Here is a 22,341-nt window from a genome sequence, read left to right as displayed (position 1 = left end):
ATGCCAGCATACACTTAAGTGTACCATACCCTGTTACAGTCGTGAAAGATCACACTAGCCAAATAAACCATACTTACTGGTGTCAAATGAACTCTGGTACGGTAGGCATAGTGCAAGTTAAACTATATTATAATATTTAATTATAAAATAAAATTAAAAATTTGCTTCTTATCTAAATGGATGTACTTTTGATCACTAAATGTAAAAGGGACAGAAAAAAAATGAAAATACTTTGTTACTTTTGTTAGCAGTTCATCACTGATGAGAAGTTAACATTTTTAAGCTTCTTGACTTTTCATGTCATTTAAACATGCATAGCCTGAAGTATAAAAAAAGACAGACGCAATTGTCCTCAGAAATGTTCTGTTCCTATTTTTAATATACGTTTTACAAACTTACCACCGATGATCTGGAAAGCAGAGATGAAACAGCATCTTCCCACATTTCCCCTCAGGCTCATCTTAGCTATCATGGCCTTTGATGGTGGAATGATCTTCATACAGGAGTCCGGTCAGCCGCATCTCTTGGAGCATTAAAAAAAAACAACTAAAAACTCATCTAGTCTAAAAAATATTTGACAAATTGATACTGAGTGCAGACACACCTCTTCTATCTTAAATAAAAAAATAATAAAGAATAAAAATGACTAACTCTCTCTCTTAAAGTTTTTATGTAGCCTTATTTTTTGTGTTCAGCTAATAAAGTAAAGTAATGGCACGAAATAAGTATTTTTGATCTATAAAGGCTTACATTTTCGGCTTTTCACCCCTTTGGAATCAAAACCAAGCATCGTTATGAATCAGATAAGCAGAATCGAAATGGGAATCAGAATTAATAAATTTGAAATGATGCCAACCCTACTTATGGGCCACTTCGAACAATTCATGCCATTGAATGATGTGCTGATTTGCATGTCAATAAAAAGAAAAGTACTGTGTGACTGCGGCATGTCTTACATGACTATAATTCACATTTTTTTGGGTTAGAGTTGTTGCATATTACAAAATAGATTATGATCCACAAATAAATGTCGAATTCACAAATGCACAGAAAGTGATCTACAAATATATTAGATGTTGCACAACAATGAACAGAATTTACACAAATAATTTGGCAAAAAATTACAAATATATTTTAATACCATTTGTGTGTGGATTACTTGCTGTGCATTTGTGGATCGCTGCGCTCATTTGTAAAGTTATGAAACACTTGTAACAACAAGACGTGCTCACATATCCAGAAATAAGTGAACTCCACCTACGGTCTACTACAGCCAATTGGCGTAGCTTTCGCATTGCATTGACCAATGAGACACGTTCTAGCTTCAACCAATCACATTTTGCTTTACAATTACATTTAGAAGGAGGACCGAACAGAAGATTGTAAAATGCTTTGCGTACTGAAACAACAGGGATTGACTCCCACTTAGTAGTAATAACTAAGTTATAGTGTATAGATATACTAATTTGATAATAATAAATAGCGGTATCATAATGGGTGTTACACAATGAAAGTGGGTGTTACACTGAATTTGTCCATACACATTACAGTACTGTGAGCTCCATTACTTTTTTTTTAAAGAATATTTTCATTTGTAAATCAACTTTAATTTATTTGTGAATTCTACCGATTGCCATCTAACTAACTACTATACTTACAAAACACTTTTTTAATAATACCTCCACTAATCAGCCAATAAACTACCAACAGTGCAATGCATAAAAGCATGCATATAGGACAAATTTGTATACTACTTCTTTACTACTTCCTCACTTTATCTTTTGGTTTATACAACGACTCTGTGCTTTGACAATGAATACATTTATTTAATAATTCTGTTGTATTTTTTCTCTGTGCTTTATTTTCCTTTGACTTCTACACTTTGATGAATGGCTTCTGTCTCTGTTCTCAGTTGCTGGAGTCAATTTGTGGATCTGCTAAATCAAGAAATGTAAAAACTTTGTATTTAGCATTTTACTTTAGTTTTCTTTCCTTTGAAAAGGTCTGTCTTTGATGACCTAATGTATAAAATTTCTGAAAAATATGATCTGCTCCTGACCTTTATTCCTCATTGAACCATTGATGTTGTAAGAATTCTTTCAATGTTGGCCTATTTTCTTGATGGAAGTCCAGGCACCGAGCCATCAAGTCTTGACACTCTGTATTCGCAAGTGTAGGCAAGAGCATTGATTAGATATTTAGGTTTTGGCAAATATATATACAATCTTATATAAGCTTCTGAATTATCTTCGAATTAAAACTTAGAAAATTGCATCAGGTAAAAACTTTCCATGATTGTGCAGACGCTTTGCTTGCGTTTAACAATGAAGTTTTTTGTTAGTGCCATTTCCTTACCTTTGGATATCACAGCAGTGCCATCAGTGGTTCTGCCTCTAAACACCTGTCCATGCAACATTTTGAACAATAAAATAGCCAAAGCATGCATGGTCTGTTCATCAGCAAAATATAGCCCTGTAACATAAACAGAAGGTTAGAAAATATTTCATTATTCAAAAGTAAATGTAATTGTAAATTTCAGTAGTGTGCTTCCAAGAAAACAATACAGAAAGTCAACTCACCACTGTATGGTGCGCCCGGTCTCCCACAATCTTTCACAAGTTTGCTGAGTCCAAAGTCTATCAATTTCAGCTCCATCGTGTCTGTGTTGACCAGCATGTTGTCGAGCTTTAAATCTCCGTGATAGACACCACTGTCAATGCAGTGTATAGAGGCGAGCAATGCTTGGCGCATTAATGGACGTGCCTGGACTTCTGACAGACGACCTCCATTCCTCTGGACAAACTCGAGAAGATTCATGCAGGGATGAGGAAACTCCAAAACCATGATGAACTGATGTTCCTCTTCAAACCAGTCCAACATTTCCACGATGTAGGGGCTTTTCTTCGGATGAAGCAGCATCAGATTGATTGCCACTTCTGAATAAAGAGGCTTGGCATGTCCAGGCTAGTACAAAAGCATTAAAAGAGGTTAGCTGAAAATAGTGGAGATATATCATTTTCATGCACTTTTACTAAGATAAAATAAGGGTCTTTATTTATGCATTTATTACAGCTGCATTTTTTTTATTTACAGCTGCTTTTGCCTCACTATCGCCATCTCTGTTTGAACTATAAAACTGCATTTATTTGAAGAGTAATTTTCTGTATGTGTGTTCTGCGTCGAATCTGATGTCTGTGATTACCGCATCAGAGCGGATCAGTCATTATACATCAACATGACAAAGAGAAAAACTATTGAAAAGCCCTGCTGATATTAAGTCTTGTTTCAGCTTGAGCTCTGTCACGTTCCCCTGTGTAGCTGAATGCTCTTTACAGTTTTCAGTGTTTTAACAACAGATGATTCCTCAGAGGTTACGTTGCTTAAAACTATTTATACTTTTAACAAATAATAAAAAAAAATTTATAGTCTTATTATTGTGAATTGGGTTTAGGTAAGTAGACAATGAACACTTATTATTTATGTATTTACTCAACAACTGATTTTTGTTTGTGTTATTTAGTTTGTCCCCCTCGTGGTGATATGGACAAAACCTGATGATTCATGTTATCTGAAATATGTCCTAAAGAGCATCTTATGTGCTTCAACAGAGCCAAAGACATCTCAATTTTTAATTTTATATATATTAAAAATCTTGCTAACTTACCATTTCAATTAAACTGTTAATTGAGTGCCACGCCTTCTCAATAAATTTGATGGCGACCTATAAGGGAAAGTAATCATTTGTAAGTCACATCAAACTATAACTGATATAAACATATTTAGATCAAAACACTCAACATGAGTGTATATGTTGTCACAATGTGCTGTTTGATGAAGAGCAGTTTTACCTTTCTGCCATCGGATTTTCGATATCCCTCATGAACTGTTCCAAACCCACCTCTTGCTATCTGTTTTTCTAGTGTATAAAGCATTTTAAATGCACCTGAAAAACAACCAATACAATATGAACATAAGGCATTTTTTGTCTTCAATAGCAGTGCTGGTTATAATAAAACAGACAGAAGAAAAATTCATGTAATGCGAGTTGTTCAGTACATCCAATGCTAATCAGCTACTAGCATCATAAACAAGATGAATGTTTGGGATCAAATACGAGTGAAACAGCAGGACAACCATTTAAAAAAAACTAAATATTTCTTTACACCGGAAATCAGGACAAGATAAAGGAAAAAGCTCAAGAGTCATTGTGCTGAATCAAGAGTCCTTCAGAATAACACATTATATATTGAATACAAGGGGAAGTTATTACATAAACATATGGTGTATAAATACACTTATTAGAGTCACAGGTTATTATTGGGCACAGGTTTAAACAATTAGGAAAAGAGCAGTTGACAAGAGAGAAAAATAAAGCTGACAATAAAAAACAGAACATTACAAAAGTAAACTCACTAGCAGGTTGGGAATCGTCATGGCCACTTGACAGCAGGCCAGATGGACTGCCTGGTTTATGACAGACCACTGGCTTGAGTCTGAAGGGCCTTTTCTGCGCACGGGCACTCTGCAGAACGGCAGGGCCTGGCTTACAATAAGTCTGATCTGGTTGAGCCTGCGGCTCCGGGTCGAATGGACCGTGTTCAAGATCAGTCTCTTCTTGGATTTCTGTTGTCTCCAAGGTAAATGAACCAGACTGGCAATAGTCTGGTTCTACATGGCTCGCTTGCTCAAGTCCGAAGGGACTGTTTTGCTCACGGGCTCCGTGCAGGCCGAAAGGGCCTGGCTTACAAAAAGCCTGATCAGGTTGAGCACGAAGCTCCGCCGGGTCGAATGGACCTTGGTTATGATCAGTCTCTTCTTGGATTTCTGTTTTCTCCAAGGAAAATGAACCAGCCAGGCAATAGGCTGGTTCTTCAAGGCGCGCTTGCTCAAGTCCGAAGGGACTATCTTGCTCACGGGCTCCGTGCAGGCCGAAAGGGCCTGGCTTACAAAAAGCCTGATCAGGTTGAGCACGAAGCTCCGCCGGGTCGAATGGACCTTGGTTATGATCAGTCTCTTCTTGGATTTCTGTTTTCTCCAAGGTAAATGAACCAGCCAGGCAATAGGCTGGTTCTTGAAAACCCGTATGGTTGAGGCCAGATGGACCTTTCTGCAGATCAGTTGGATCTTCACGGGTACTTGACAGCAGGTCGGATGGACCTGGCTGAGGATTATCTGGATCAGATGACTCCAGGTCATCCTCATTTTGGCAGATACAGCAGGCATGCTGTATAGCCTGGACTGTTCTACGGAAAAAAGCACGGATGCTCTTTCCCTTTCGCTGTTTTGGTTTTTTATCTAAAAGACAGAAACAGAAAAGACAAATAGTAATGTTACCACCAGATACCAGTAATATATTTCTTAACTCTTTCCCTGCATAGCTAAATACTCTATACCAGGGGTAGGCAACGTCGGTCCTGGACTGCCGATGTCCTGCAGAGTTTACCTCCAACTCTAATCAAGCACACCTGAACAATAGTGCTGGAGCGACGCGTCGATGACGTCGACGCGTCGACGTCAAAATTACGTCGACGTCATATTTTTGCGTCAACGCTTCGACACAGCTCGTCACACGCGCGTTTGAGAACAAAACATAAAAAATGGAGGACGAAACACCAACCTCCTCGCATAATTTCCAACAAAGGCCTACAAAAAGCCCCCAAAAAAGAAAAACAGCTCGCACTAAATCATCGAAGGTATGGGAATATTTCAAATTTAGTTCCAAACGTAAAGATGTTGTTATCTGCGCTATTTGCCAAATGGAGATGGCATACCACACCAGCGATGTTGGAGCATCTGAAACGGAGGCACCCCATTGTCACTCGTGAAGGAGACAATAAAAAGTAAGTACTACAGTTGGCAAAATTAATTTCATGTTTGTGTAGTGTGTTGTGTAACATTAGCATGAGATATGTGCACTTCAGTGGTGGTATCTAACTATATTAGCTCTCGGTGCAGTTCGTTGCTCATGTGCGACGTTATATGTCTAATGTTAGCTAACTCACGAGTCACGACTTGACGTTTAGTAAGCGTTAACTCATGTTTTGGTTGTTTACGAGTCAAAAACATAACATTAGACTAACGTTAGCCAGTTTATAGTATCATGATTCAGTACGCCAGTTCGCCAGTGTAACGTAAGCTTACGGAGCCAGGGCTGCACATAAGCTGGTGCACAGTGCTCATGAATGCATGGTTTTATAAGCACTGAAAACAGATAAATATTGATATGTGTAACAGTTAACCCTGGCAATTTCCATGTAACAACACAGTAGCACGTTAGCAGCTGGCTAGCCTAACCATGATGATGAAATGCATTGTTGGACATAACATTACTTTTAAAAGTCTACACGTTGGTTAAGAGTAGATTTAAAATGCCCCACTGTCATAGCTGTTCTAATATGCATTGCTTTTGTGTTTTCTCTAGGACACAGCAAAGAACCTTGCAGTCCTATCTTGGGAAAGAGACACAATGCACTACACAGAAGGCAGCAGAACGGAGCAAAATGATTTTGAGAGTAAGTAATTATTAGCTCACTGTTGCTTGCTTTGAGCTTTTTTAGGATGGAATGGCTGTGCCCATTTTTTTGTCCTATATTTATTAGCTAGATTATGGGTGTTTTTTTTTTCAATTAACTTGGCCATTTTCTTTGTGTCCTTGTTTGGATTGTGTAATAATTCATCTTCTTTCACTGTAAGCAACATATTTACATTTTTCAGAAATCTGTTTTTTAGTTGTGCATTCCAATTAATATCAATTCAACTGCAGTTGGTTTGTTTTGATTTAAACCTTCATAAACTTAAAAAAATACAGCTAAGTAGCACAATAAAACAAAATAATAACATGATAACATAATAATAAACATGTTTTGACAAAAATTTTGCAACAAAACTCTTCATATGATTCTATAAAAGGTGCTATGTTCATGTTGTTATTAATAATAATTTTCTTTATTTTACAGGTGATTGTCAAAGACATGAGGCCTTTGTCTCTTGTTGAGGGTGAAGCCTTCATAGACATGATCGAATATGCCTGCATATTGTGTTGAACTCTCAGTAATGTATATACTGTGCACTGCACAGTGTTTTTGTTTTGCACTACTTTTTTGAATTTTTTTGAACAAGAGTTATGTTGGTACTGTAAAAGAGTAAACAGACTGTTTAACAATAAAATCCTTTTATTTATTTTGTGTAAAGCAGAAGATTTTTTTGTCGTGCAAAACTGTTCCTTAAAGGTTGTATCTTTAAAGTATATTATTAAGAATGTTTTTGTTATTTATTCGAGATACATTATGGTTTTTATTAACCGATAAACAGAAAACTAATCGTTAGATTAATCGTCCAATTAGTCGTTAGACTAGTCGACTAATCGACAAAATAGTCGACAGATTAATCGTTTAAAAAATAATCGTTTACCCCAGCTCTACTGAACAACTAATCAAGGTCTAAAGAGTCACCTGAAAACTACAGGCAGGTGAGATTTTATCAGGGTTAGAGCTGAAATCTGCAGGAAATCGGCACTCCAGGCCGACGCTGCCTACCCCTGCTCTATACTCTCATTCTTACGTAACAATCAAGGACTTTGCTGCTGTAACATGGCTGCAGGAGGCGCAATGATATTACGCTGTGCCCGAAAATAATCCCCTTAATAACTTTCAATAGCAGGGGACTATTTTCAGCTGCTGTGCAATATCATTGCGCCTCCTGCAGCCATGGTTTGGAAGCAAAGTCATTGATTATTATGCCAGAATCAGAGTATAGTTCCTAGCCATATCGGCCTAGCAAATCACAACTTTAAATTTTCCGTCGGTCTTAGTACACAATGTAAGTACAGAATAGTCAAGTTTTAAATAGGAAAAATATTGAAACTCTTTGGTTATTTTTTTGTGCAATGCTAATGGTCTAATCAGATTTAATGGATTATGCTAAGCTATGCTAAAAGTGGTACAGCCAGACCCGGAGATTGGCTGAATGGATTCACAAATGGTAAAAATCAAATGTTTAACTCTAGGGGAGCTGAAAAATTGTAATATTTAAAAAAAAAAGTGTAGTATCCCTTTAAGGTGTCATAATAATGTTGTGACTCACCAGCTTTTTTCTTTCTCCTCTCCTCCTTTTCTGCAGCCCTTGGAGGGGTGATGCTCTCTTGACTAGCTGCAGGTGTAGAGATGTTTGACCTATGCCGAACATCTCGTGCACTGCTGCCCGTCACGAGCCCACAAGCTGACGTTGACAGAATGGTATTCTGTCTAACGGCTGGACAGACCAGACAAGAACATCACATTATAAACTGTAAAATCTAACTAATTTTACTGTATAGTTATTGTGGTTACTTATAACACATGTATGTACATATATATATATATATACGTGTCTTTATAATGGTGTGACTGACCTGCTCGGCTGCACTCCTCATCATCTACAGCCCCGGGAAGGGGAAGGTTTACGTGACCAGCTGCCTGTGTAGAGATGTTTGACTTCCGTTGAGCATCGCATACACCACTGCTGGTCACGAACCCACGAGCTGACGAAGACATGATGTTATTCAGTCTAACATCTGGACAAATCAGACATAAAGAACACATTATAAACTTCTTTAATGATTAACTTTATACTTTATTGTGGTATTTTGAAAAACATTTTAATAATATTAACTATAATAATAATTATAACAAAAACAATTTATTGTAACATGTATAAGTGAATATATATATATTCAAAAATTATATTTTATACATTAATTGTATTATCATTAATTTGTTAAACTGTGTGAGCTATTTTATTTGATTTATAAATAAAATACACTAAAACATCACATAACAAATACATAATTAAATACATATTTAAATAAAAAACTAAGACAAAAGCACCAAAAATACTAAACAAAGTCCTGATGCTATGCTAGACAAAATAACTTTATTATTTTATGTGTATAAAAATTTAATATTATTTTATGAATTATACACGCTTTACTATCTACAGCAGTGTTTCCCAATCCTGGTCCCTGAGGACCCCTCCCAGAATGTTTTAGATGTCTCCTTATTTAACCCACCCTCACTTAACTCATCAGCTTCTTAGGGAGACATGTTTACAATTTTGAAAGGAGGCTGACAAGTTGAATCCGTTGTTTTAAATAAGGAGACTTTCTGGGAGGGGGGTCCTCAAGGACCAGGATTGGGAAGCACTGATCTACAGTACATAAGTGAATGTGTTTATTTTTGTTTCATTATATCCGAGGCGTCGTTATGATGACTCACTGACCTGCTCCTCTACACTCGTCCTCCTCTACGGCCCCAGGAACGGCCCACCTCATGTGACCGGCTGCAGGTGTAGAGATTTTCAACCTCCGTTGAGCATCACCTACACTGCTGCCGGTCACGAGCCCACAAGCTGATGCAGACAGGATGGTATTCTGTCTAACAGCTGTACAGACAGGAAATGAAGAACACTTTATAAACTTCTATAAAATCTAAATATTTTACTGTATAGTTATTGTGGTTTTTTGACAAACATTATATATACAGTATGCTACTGTTACATTGTGTTCCAATTCCAAACGTTTATTGAGTTTACTCTTAATGTGAAAAAATATATAGAATGTGCGTTTCAAAAAGTATAATATATATTATTACATATGTATATTTTTGAGGTGTCATCATAAAAGTGTGACTGACCTGTCGGGCTACACTCCTCATCATCCTCCACAGCTCCTGGAAGAGTGAACCTCATGTGACCTGCTGCAGGTCTAGAGATGTTCAACCTCCGTTGAGCACCACCTAAACCGCTGCTGGTCACGAGCCCACGAGCTGAGGCAGACAGAATTGTATTCTGTCTAACAGCTGGACAGACAAAAAAAATCAAGTACACTTTTTAAACTTCTCTAAAATCGAACATATCTTACTATATAGTGTAAACCCTGGACCACAAAACAAGCTTTGGCAGTGGACGTTTACGTCCAGGTCTTCAATGTAGCCAGCTCGTCAAAACAGAGCATTTCTCGAACCAGCCTCAAAACCAGGGTACAAACTAGCCTATTACTTATTGCCTTTGATGTTTTTGAATGTAAAAACCACACAAACGTCATATGTAGACCTTAGACAACAGTATAAAACAATAAAAACAGCCAATTCTTAGCACCTTTAAAGTTGTTGAGGCGGCGTAAAACATGTTAAAGGTGCAGTGTGTAAATTTTAGCGGCATCTACTGGTGAAGTGCTGGTGAACAGCAACCAACGGCTCAGTACACTGTTTAACCCTCATTTTTTAATCACATAGAGAAGCTACAGTAGCCGCCACCGGACAAATATGTCATCGGAGACAACTTAGTAAAAAGTTTGTCCATTAATGGCTTCTGTAGAAATATGGCACCACAAAATGGCGACTTTCATGTAAGGGGACCCTCGGTATATTTAGATAAAACATCTCATTTTAAGGTAATTAACACATAACGGTTCCTTATGAAAGATCTTTAAACAACACTGATAATATAGTTTTGCATATTATTTTGCATTTCTGTCAAGAGATCCTTCTAAAAAATACACACTGCACCTTTAACAAGGCACCTGACCATACTAATCTTCCCATATTAGTGAATTTTATTTTTAAAAAACATTGTTCATAGAACTGCATAAAAATACTACCTACACATATTGGTGTGACAGATAAATATTGTATTTCAATTAATTAATTGAGAAAAATCACAGCTCTTTGCCTCTAACTTAATGTACTTCAATGTAACTCTCTCAATGTAAAAGGCTCTGATGAGAAATATCGCACGTCTCTCAGCCAATCAATTTCAAGAACCAGAAAGAACTTTTATAATATAATATAAACTGTTATAAATATCTAACACTATACATAATATACAATTATACATCAGTAAAATCAAGCTGGTATGGGGTTCGTACTCTGTGCTAATAATCATTTAACGGACCAAAAATGAGGCGCTATCACTTTAAATCCGGTGCTATTGATTTACATGTTCTCATTAGCCACGGAAACTTTCATCGTAGTACTTATGTGTTTGGTTGGCATGTGTAATAATATTATTGAGTTTATAAAAAAGTTTGAGCAATTAAATTTGTGAGTGAAATCCGCCTAGCAGCGAGCGTATCTCTTTGACGAAAACTTGTGTTGTCTCCGCTTGTTTTCGGACGGTGTCCGAGTCACAGATAACTTATATGTCAAAGGTTTAAACGGTTAATGAGTTCATTATTTCCAAATGTTGTGATTAACTGACCTGGTGGCATCCACTCATCTTCCATTACGGCTCCCGGAAGGGAAACGCCGCTCTTGAGCTGATCGTTTGATTTAGGCATTTCTACCTCAGTCTAATTCACAACAGTCTGTAACAGAGTTATTGACTTGTCGCGTTTAAACGTTTGGTATGCAAGTGTTTCACGGACTGAAAGTCTGTAATAGCTGTCAAGGATTAGCTTTGCTTTCGCTCAGAGAATCAATGATCTAAAGAGATTTTTTCCAGAGCGCGTCGTTTTATATGTTCTGATTGTGACGTCAAACATTCCATTCGCTCTTTTCTCATTGTGACGTCAAACATTCTATTCGCTCTGCCAAACAATGTGTGACGCGTAAATTACAGAATGTACAGTGGGGATTTCCCGCCGATACTGGACTTACCTCCTGCACGTGCGACCAGCACGTGATGTTCCCAGTTCACGTGGATTAAAATCCTTCCAGTTTTTAGGCCCTCAAGTGTTAAACCCGCAATTCGTATATTTGTTAATCAGTATATTTCTTTTAATTGTGTTATGTGTCGATTGCCCCGTCATTCAGTCAGAAGGCTTACTTTTAACCAATCGGCACATAGGTCACATGCAGGCTGCATACGTCATCAGACCTAGTTTATTTAAATTAACTGAGCATTACATAAAAAAAACTGAGCATTACATTCACAAGTCATAATCATATACCAACAATTTACACTTAACTAAAAATAACTGTCAACTTTAAAATTAGTAATATTCTGAAATAAGACACTCATGATGACGTATGCAGCCTAGAAATGCGACCTCTGGAGTATGCAGCCTTCCATTATACTTAAAGAATTATATATATATTTTTCCTTTTCCTTGTATGTCAATGCAGTGCTATTATGTATTTGTATTTTATTTGCGTCTTGCAATAAAAAAAAAATCGAAATGAGAATGGGAGATAAGATCTACCAAATTCATAGATGTTTTTTATTAGCTTCACGTGACGTACTAGCTTAGCGTACAGCTAAGCCAGTTGCAAAAACAACAACACCACCAGTTGCACTCACTGTACAATTACAAAATAAGTCCTCAGTCGTATATCTAAGTTAATAATAACAGTGTTCAATAACAGTTGTTATCTTTCTAATAGTAATTAACGTTAGTTGTTGAACTGGTAATCAATAACATAAAAATAGAAATGTGGTTTTTGGTGTGTATTTAATATGGCAATGAATTTAGCTTTTTTTTAAGTGATTGCTTGTGTCATTTTATTATTTAGATAATATATACTTTACCCTTTCCACTTTTGTATTGTGTAAAGTTAATAAATTGCTTCAATCTGAAGTTACAACAATCCTTATCTTCAATATGGTTTAGTCTTCATTAAAAATAGTTCATTTAGTGTTACTATTACATTACATTACAATTATAAAGTTTAATAAGAGGTCAATAATGTTTCAAGCATGTTGTTTATACACACTGTAATCAACATCATGCAATACACTTACACAATGTGTAATTACACAAATTATTACATAAAGTAATATTGCTTACTTTTACAGAGCATATAAAGTAACATCATAACTAACATTACATTATTCACACAAAATCCAAAGCTTTATAAACACTTTCTTTGTCAGACATTTTACCTTTTTAGAATGCATAATATTTTAAAGTGTTTTTACAGGAAAACACACTGTAATGTCTGAATTGTCTCCAATGTTTCAACAGTTAGTTCAAATTTATGTGTGTTATGTTAAAATGCTTGAGTCTTCACATAATCATTAAGCTAGCCACAGGCAACCATGACAAGTAAAGACAAAAACTGTGAATACACTGTTTCCTCTGGCTAAACAATCTAAAACATATGGCATTTAAATGTATTGCTAAGTATTCAGCTGTATTTTTTTTAAACGTATTGGGGCGGTTTCCCGGACAGGGATCAGACTAGTCCTAGACTAAAATAAATGTTAGAGCTGTCCAAACTGAAAACAACTTGCACTGACAAATCTTAAAATACATCAGTGCCCTTTTGTTTTGCCTCAAGTAATGTTTTCAGTAAGGCATGTTTGTTAAAACTAGTTATATTTCCTAATTAACCTGAGGCCTAGACCTGGCGTAAACTAATCCCTGTCTGGAAAACCACCCCATTGTGCTTAAAACTTTCTGTTGACCAGATGACGCATGAATGCGGGCAGTGGTCAGTGAAGAGTTGTGAAGATGCAGCCATCCCAAAAAATCCCTTTTTGGTGGGGACTTGATTTCTCACGGGTAGCTTCTTGGGCATTGGTGGTGAGAGAGTGGTTACAAAGCAGTTTCTGTGGTAAAGAAAAATATAAAGCAATTGTAATAATGTATCATCTTTACATTTCCGATTTGTACCTTGGTTCTGAAGTGGGTCAGTAGATATCATCACGTCAGTCATTATTTCAACTGATATCCCAGGTGCTCGACAGTCATTCCCCAAAGCCAAAGTAAAGACAAAAGATTTAATTAGTACATATTGGCCTGTTTTCAGACAAAACTTTTCTAAAGCACGGACTTGGCCTTAGTTCATTTAAGACATTTAAGCATCTTTTACAAACATGTCTTAGAAAAAGACGTTACTGGTGTGTATCTTGACAAATCAATGGCCTTCGGGTGTTTTAATATGTCAGTGCACAGCTCAAAGATTGTGTTTTATTCTGGGAGGACTAACCTTAAAGGTCCCATTTTTCCTGTGTTTTTAAAGCTATGGTTGTGTTTATGGTACGCAATATAGCACGTGTTTATGTTTCGTGTGTAAAAAAAAATGCAGTGTTATGCTATAAAAGCAACATTACACACTAACTACATTTTCAAAAATGGGATCAGGAAAAACAGACCTTTACGAAAATATTTTTGATTCATTTTAATGATCTAGTTTGTGATAAAAATGATAGACCAGTCTGGACCCCAAACTCAAATGTCAAGCTACGGCCATCATTATTTTGCCATCATTGCTACATGTTGTGTTGTATAAGCCCCATTCATGTGTGTTTTATAATCACATCCTTTAAAAACACATTGTACAGTTTTACGCTTTTAAGTGGAAATTAAGGTGTTGAATAAAGTATTTTGTATTAGGATAAAATTAATTACAAATGTAAAAGATTGCAATTGACTCTCCTCACTGTGAGATCTGTACAGATGTGTACAGCAGTGGTTCTCAAATGTTTTCGGCATGCGGCCCCCCTTGTGTACGGTGCATCCCTTCATGGCCCCCAAAGAAAATTTAAGACATAAAACTTTGTAAAACTTAAAATTTGAATAAAAATCACATAAAATTATAAAATGTATTGCTGTTGGTTAATAGCCTGAGGTTTAATTACAAAGAATGTATGATAAATGTATGTGTCACCACCTAGGGCCCCCAGTTTGAGAACCACTGGTGTACAGTACAAAGACAACCCCATGTCTTAAAGGACACAACTAATTATGCTGGTCTAGCTGGTATATATTTACAAAGACAGAGTATAAAACTTATTTAAAGCTTTGTTTATTTAAGTTTGAATTTGGAATTGCTAGAATGTATCGCCAAATGATTTCCTTTTGTGCAAATGGGAAAGCCTTTTGTTTAGTCAATGTACAGGTTTGATAGGTCTGCATGTGACGCACGCATCTTAAGAAACAGCGCACCTGTACAAGTGAGAGAGAAGGGAAAGCTCTCATTTGTCATCTATAAGCTGGCAGCAGTAAATGCGAGTTTGTAACCATTGTGACACGAATGGCATCTCAATTATCAATGTGGTTAACCGCATACACCGAGACGTCTATGCCGATCACAGCTGTGCCTGGTCATAGTATTTTTTTCTACAGCAAAACATTCGTATTGATTTCCTATCTATTTGTGGCCCAGTTAACATACAAAGTCACTCAAATCAAGTATTCAACACATCTTACCAAAGATTATGCTAAAGCCATTTCTCAGTTTAAGGATTGCAGTACTAAGAATGTGACGGCTCATCCCTTCATCTGTGGCAGCATCACCTTTTAAACATGACAGTAAAGGGTTAGTTCACCCAAAAATTATTGATTGGACAGAATCAAATATATCAGAGCCTAAAGTGCAGAATGATTTAAAATGTATTAACAGAGGAAGAGAGTTTTTAATGAGAATTTTAGATTATTTTGAAGCAAACAAGCTTATACATTGCTTTAAAACCTTAACTCTGCGTTCACACCGCTGCCTGCGAGAGCGTAAAAATGGTTGGAAGTCTTTCATTTTCAATGATAGCCGGCGGCGAGCAGTGGCATGTCTTGGACGGTGTGAGCATATGGTAAGAAGCTATAACGCAGTTCGGCGGCAACCAACCAGAAGGCGGAAACTTCCGCTTGAGAAGATTATAGAGAATGCATTCGATCATCAGAGCATCCTCTACACTTTGTCTTTATTGTTGTTGACAGGCCAGCCTGTGTGTTTTTTTGACGCTCTCGCCAGCGGTGATGTGAACATACAGTAAGAGATGATTACAGGGATTAAATATGGCAGATAACACTATGCATTTGTATATTTAGTTGTATGTTATCAGTATACTACAATGACCACAAATAGTGTAAAAATATTAAGGCCTACCTCTGAGAATACAGGAAAATGGCAGAGACCAAGTGACATTTGATCGCTTGGAGTAAGATATCATCTCTTTATCTGCTCCTCCAGTTTCTCCCTGAGATCCAAGATGAAACGCAAGGGTTGTTCCTGCACTTCAGCACTTAGTAGCCGTTTTCTGAACACATCTGCATCCACTTTTGGATTAGCAATCTTCAATCAATCTAAGGTAAAGCAACACAATATAACTAAAGATACTGGTTTGAATAAACTGTCATAATCTGCTTAACCTTGTAATTGTCAAAGTTTTTCTTATTGCTTATTTTTTACCAGCCTCTCTCCTGTTGGATGGTCCACCTACAGCATCCTCTCTTCACTATGAAAACATCTCACTTTTCTCCAGAACAACTTGAAAATAAACAAATAAAGTGTTTGTACAACTGAATATGTAAAGGAAAGTCAATCATGCATGTGTAAACTGATGTTAAACATACTTATCCACACAGATACAAGCATAGAATTCAATCATGTCTTCAGGAAAACACCTGCCACAAACTGAACATATTTACTGTAATGAGCAAATCCAATAAACTCCAATTGTGTATAATGAAAGCATTCTTGTTATTTCAAGTGCTTTGTTTTAACAAACCATGTTGGGTTTGTACTTTTTTTCCCTCACTGACATTAATGATGTCTCCATCTTGACTTTTTTCTTGCTAAAGAAAAAACTAATTAGAACAGGAAAATGTGCCTAAAGATATTCTTTAACTTTAGAAACTTCTGGATACATTTTCAGACTCTATGGCACAATTTTCTAAAACTTGATGAAAACTTGAAGTGTAGCTGATTAGGGGTGCGTTTTCTCAAAAGCATCATTAGTCAACTACTGTCGTAGTTCCATCATTTCAGCATAGTTTAAGCATTCAAGTGTTTCCTGAAACCATCGTTCCAGCGGGCATTTGCAAACTGCTGCGCAAACTTGTGTGGTTGTAAGTACAGCTGTTGAGCAAATAAGCAAGCAACATGCAATCTATGCTATATCCATCATTCCTGATAAAAACAAAGTCCAATTTACGTCTTTTAGTTTGTAAACAGAATTAAAGGGAAACTCCACTTTTTTAAAGGGGTCATAGCGTGAAAATCAGACTTTTTTCATGTTTAAGTGCTATAATTGGGTCCCCAGTGCTACTATCAACCTAGAAAATGTGATAAAGATCAACCCAGTAACTTAATTTCAGTAAGCCATTTTCTGCAAGCATGTGAAAAATTAGGTCGTTCAGATTTCGCCTGTTTTGTGAGGTAGGTAGTAAGGCGAATTACAATAATACCGCCCCCTTTATCTGCACTATCCAACCACAGCACTGCCGTTTAGTGCAGAGAGAAAGAGGGAGAAAAGAAGGACTTGACAGCACAATTGAGTTTCAATTGCAGCAAACCACCATCATTGTGATCAGTGTTTGCACTTCATCCGCTCATTTGCATTTTAAACGACACACCCAAAAACAGCACACTTTTGCTCAGGCATATAAATTTGCAATTTTAACATGCTGTAATTAAGTATATGTGGGGTATGTTGAGCTAAAACTTCACATACACACTCTGTGGACACCAAAGATATATTTTACATATTAAAAATATCTCATAATACTGTTTTGGAATCCATTCAGCTGATCTCACTGGGTCTCGTGGTTCCACTTTTAGCATAGCGAAGCATAATCCATTGAGTCTGATTAGACCATTAGCATTGTGCTAAAAAATAACCAAAGAGTTTTGATATTTTTCCTATTTAAAACTTGACTCTTCTGTAGTTACATTGTGTACTAAGACCGACGGAAAATTAAAAGTTGCGATTTTCTAGGCAGATAGACCCTTTTACTGTTTGTACACGATGATGACGTGGCTACGTATCCGCGCGCAGTTTGGCAATGGATGTATGGCAAGAATCAGCAGTGAAGTAACACAAACAAATCAGATAGCAATCTGATCAGAGAAAACACATTAAAGGTCACGTTCTTCCTTAACCCATTTTTTTAAACCCTAGTTAGTGTGTAATGTTGCTATAATAGCATAAAGTTCACTGCCAGGTGATATATTTTCTTTAAAGGGGGGAAAAGACAAGAGTAAACATCGGATTGACATTTGATGCTTGGAGGGAGCTCCGGTCAGCGCTGGGTATGAAAACAGACCTTGAGCAGGTTTCCTTTTTACTGCAAAGGTAAGACATAGTTACAGGGCATCTGTAATATATTATGTTATTGTTTTTGTGGTGTTATGCTAATGATAGCATTTATTTTGTGGTGTAATGCTAACGATAGCATTTATTTTGTGGTGTAATGCTAACGATAGCATGTAGCACAGGACCGTTTCAAAAGTTACTTTCTTATATGAATTATCTTTATTCAGAACACGAGTGCATTAAGATTGTGAGTGTCGGGAGTGTGTTTTACAGTGTCGTGTTACAAAACTTTTAGAAGTAGACTTCTGTTGAAAATATAAAGTAGCACTGCAAATACAATATGGTCTGTCAAACAATAACCTTACAGTACTGTAACTTTTCTTACATTTGTAAACATGCTGGGGAATCTCAATGAGCTGTCTGTGGTTGCTATGGCAACTCTGGTTGTTGTGGTCATGCTCGTACGAGTGTGCCCACCGAGAACAAGCATGAGACTGGCTGCAGTTTCTATAACGGCCACTGGTGTCAGTAACGGTTAGAAATTTCTCAACTTACGGAGAGCACCTTTAATAGAATTCTCCTTTCAAAGCCATTTTTAAGACCATAATGAATTAAATGCAGAGGATACGTGAGCAGAGGGCTTTTTAATGCATGTCAGAGTAAGAGACCACACAATTAAATTCTTATAATATAATATAACACATAATACTTAGATATCTACATAGATTAAACAACTTATTAAAAGCTTTGTTTAATTCTCTTTTAATTCAGAACTGTTGGAATTAATCAGCAAAGCATTACCTTTGTGCAAACGGGACAGGCTTCATTTTATTTGAATACATTTTTGTGTGTATTTGGGTTAATGTGGTTCTATTTATGTATTTGAATAATCGAGAATGAAACCAGGAGTAAGGGAAATAGAGTGTTGTAGACCTATTATCAGATACAGATGCCAATTGCCGTTAAAAGAGAAAAAGAAGATAGGCTTTGTCGTTGGCAGTGGAGCCAAACGCTGATCGGTCTGATGGAGCAGAAGCCGCGGTGCTTAAAACTGCCGATGTTTCCAATGCCGTAGTGCTCTTTAGGGCTACTGCTATAGATACAACAGAACAGAACTGAGAGATGGTGGGTGTTTTCGACAGGTTTCTGCAGCGGCTTTATGTTTCTTACATTAGATATGTGCCACTAAAGCTTAAATGCCCACTGTTCCGAGTTTTAAAACTTTCTTGCAAAATAAACAACAGACCCCGTACGCTAACTGGTCTTTACCACAGAGCACAATCAGGATTAAGTAACCAGTTTTCATTAAAGTGCCCGTATTATGAAAAACTCACTTTTTCTGGGTTTTGGGGTGTTATTTTGTGTCTCTGATGCTCCCACACGCATACAAACTTGGAAAAAAATCCATCCATGCTGTTTTGAGTGAGATACAGGTTTCTGAATGTCCTCTGCCTTGAGTCTCAGATTGCGCGAGTTAAAACTAAGCTCCGTTGTGACGTAACAAAAAGTTTCGTCACATTCAGTTTGAATTTTCCCACCCACCACCCCACTCGCAGGTCTCCACCCACCAGGTAGCTAGAGAGCATAGAGCAGTCACTTGAATGAGACCCTCTGTGCTGTTATCATCTCTCACGGAAATAACAGCGCTATTTGGATTTTATGGATTATACTCCCACCTACTTTTAAAAACAAAGTTTTAACGCGTGATTATTGGAACCCGGAGTAATCTTATATACAGTGTGTTACGACGCAAACAGTCCTCAGATTGTAGGCGATAAGACCTTCATGCGAAATCTGATGTAAACAACAGACTATGTATCTATATTTCACGGATTATACGCATTTGTGGACAAAAATGGTAATTGGATGTATTTTATTGGACTTTCATGGATCATTCACACATCTGAAACAGACTGGATTCGATTCGCGATCGCGTTGTATCATCACAAAAGGTACGTTAAGTCACGTTATATTTTGTATGTTGTCATCTTCTGTCACAAAATACTACATTTATGATGCTAGATCTAAAAGCTTTTTGCCAAACTAACCGAGACCGTACGCCCCGGCTTTTCTGAAGAGGTGAGCCTCTAATAACTTTACGGTCCGCATAGATATATACACGGTCCGGACCTCCCGCTAGCTTCTAGCAATTAGCACGCGGTCCACAAGCAGTATACATCCCCGCCGGGGCTTAATTTCTGTAATTTGCGAAAATAATGCGTTTGAAAATGTTTTATAATGGGAATATGTTAGCATTGTCCAGGGAAAACGAGTTTATTGTTGTGACTGCTAACGTAACATCACAATTTACTCTGGAATCATTGTGTGTCATGAGTTTCTTCTCCTGTACTTATTAGTGATACTTTTCTGCATGATTTGTCTGTTGGCAACATAAACCGTTTATAATAATAATAATAATATATAAAATAAAAACACAGTATGGTCTGTACTGCTCACGATACCACTGAGCATGCGCACGGGGACATGACGTTAGTAGTGGGGCGTGATCAAAGGAGCAATAGCTCATAAATATGTAATGACTAGCTCAAAACGGCACAATCTAAACTGCCCTGAAACAGAGGCTACTAGAGATGGGTAACAATCTTTTCCTACAAGCTATTTCGAGCAAACAACTTTTGAAACATGCTTCATGGAACTCATACACCTATATAACTTGTGGAAAAGCAGTCATAAGATGGGCACTTTAAATGTGCACTTCTCCATAGCTAAAACTCACACTTTTCTCCCTTTGCTTTTACCCGGTCCATGCACTTTAGCGAACACCCTGCAAACTTGTGCATTAGTTGGTACTGCCTACAATCTTCTTGGCGGTGTTGGTTGGACAACATTTTAAGACCTCTGATATGCGGATTTAAGACATTTTAATGCCAATTAAGGCCTTATTTTCATACTACGGAATTTAAAACGTTTTAAGGATCCGCGGACACCCTGAAAACACAGAAAGAACGGGAGCTTTAAGTGAACAATTTTTTTTTTTTAAACTAAAACTTATAAATCAGCAATCCCCATACCTGCAGCTTTATAGCAAAGCCAACCACCAGCTAGTTGCTTCATTTTATGATGCTCCTCTAGGATCATAATACTGACAACCTGAATGAAAAATCAAGAGAAAGAATGAAGATGGTCAGAAAAATAGCTTAAACAGAACGGTGAAGAAAGTGCATATTTGCACAGCTAGGTACCTCTTTGTGACCAGAATTTTCTGGCAATGATATCAGGTCCGGCCTGAAGCAGTCCAAGCTCCACTGCCCCATTTGGAGGTCTCTCAGTTTGCTGTGGGAGCTTAAAGAGTTTAATGGAGACCTTGTTAACTTTGTTTCTTGAAGTCCAGGGAATGATCTGTCAAAACCTCAAATCAGCATATAATATTTTAACACTTAATGAGAACATTTAAGATAAAGCAAAAACATAATCAAACTTTAAAAATAAAATACACATTTAGTAATTAATTAAAATACAGTAACGAAGGAACGCCGCACAGTGTAACGAAGTAAAAGGACAATTTATTTGTTTCCACCTCGGAAGGGCAACTTGAGTCGAGAAGCATGGGCAGTTGCCTGGGCAACACCCCACCCCCTGTGCACGTCCCTGATCACATGCATGGTAATGCTGACTTTTTCGCGTCAATCCACAATCATTTAAACCATAAACTAGTGATGGCGAAGTAAAGTTTTTTTGAAGCAGTGAAGCTTTCAACCCAATTGTATCGGAAAAAGGTTCATTACTCGAAGCTTTTCAAATCAGAGCTCAATGAGGACCTCTGCTGGTGAAAGTGCTGTTTCACAACCTGTTCCACAACCAAACAACGTATTAATTTAATTATAAAAGGAAAACTTAATGGATTGACAAATTAAGGATAGATTCATAAATAAATGTAACATATATATATATATATATATATATATATATATATATATATATATATGTTACATTTATTTATGAATCTATCCTTATATATATATCATAAACTCACTATACAGTAATCGATTCCGTGTAATGCAATACTCCAATACAACCCATGAGGGCGCGCCGCGCATTGCACAATTCTAAACCTTTGAATCAGATAACGAAGCAGTCACGTGTGTGTGTGTGTGTGTGTGTGTGTGTGTGTGTGTGTGTGTGTGTGAAACGAAGCTTCGGACGTCATTGGTCACGTGATTTTGCCAGAACGAATCAAGTTTCGATACAAAGCTTCAATGAAAATCGGTTCGTTTTTTTTGACACACGCTTCGGAGCTTCGGTGTCACTGGTAACATCACTACCATAAACAAGCTGTCATAGAGCCGACGCCGAACCGATCGCGGCATTTAAGCACTGCCCCTGTTGGGCGAGGGCGCGCCACTCACGCGTACGGGTCTTTACAAACCTTAC

The 22,341-nt window shown here is 37.1% G+C and overlaps 2 long non-coding RNA genes across 2 annotated transcripts; both read right to left on the bottom strand.

Annotated features, from left to right (window-relative positions):
• Positions 1 to 2,098: 2,098 nt before the first annotated feature.
• On the bottom strand, positions 2,099 to 2,740 carry LOC135747330 (uncharacterized). The gene is made up of 3 exons (XR_010531848.1): positions 2,580 to 2,740; positions 2,356 to 2,472; positions 2,099 to 2,159 (listed from the first exon to the last, which is right to left on the bottom strand). It is a non-coding gene; the product is annotated as an uncharacterized lncRNA (long non-coding RNA).
• A 9,550-nt stretch (positions 2,741 to 12,290) lies between these two features.
• Positions 12,291 to 21,246, bottom strand: LOC135749409 (uncharacterized). The gene is made up of 6 exons (XR_012336926.1): positions 21,153 to 21,246; positions 20,982 to 21,060; positions 16,104 to 16,181; positions 15,801 to 15,997; positions 15,128 to 15,214; positions 12,291 to 13,654 (listed from the first exon to the last, which is right to left on the bottom strand). It is a non-coding gene; the product is annotated as an uncharacterized lncRNA (long non-coding RNA).
• Between the last annotated feature and the right edge of the window lie 1,095 nt (positions 21,247 to 22,341).

The sequence above is a fragment of the Paramisgurnus dabryanus genome, chromosome 6 (genome assembly GCF_030506205.2).
Source record: "Paramisgurnus dabryanus chromosome 6, PD_genome_1.1, whole genome shotgun sequence".
Lineage (NCBI taxonomy): Eukaryota > Metazoa > Chordata > Actinopteri > Cypriniformes > Cobitidae > Paramisgurnus > Paramisgurnus dabryanus.
The sequence above is the reverse complement of the archived record's forward strand: the minus strand, read 5'-3'. Positions and strand labels throughout refer to the sequence as shown.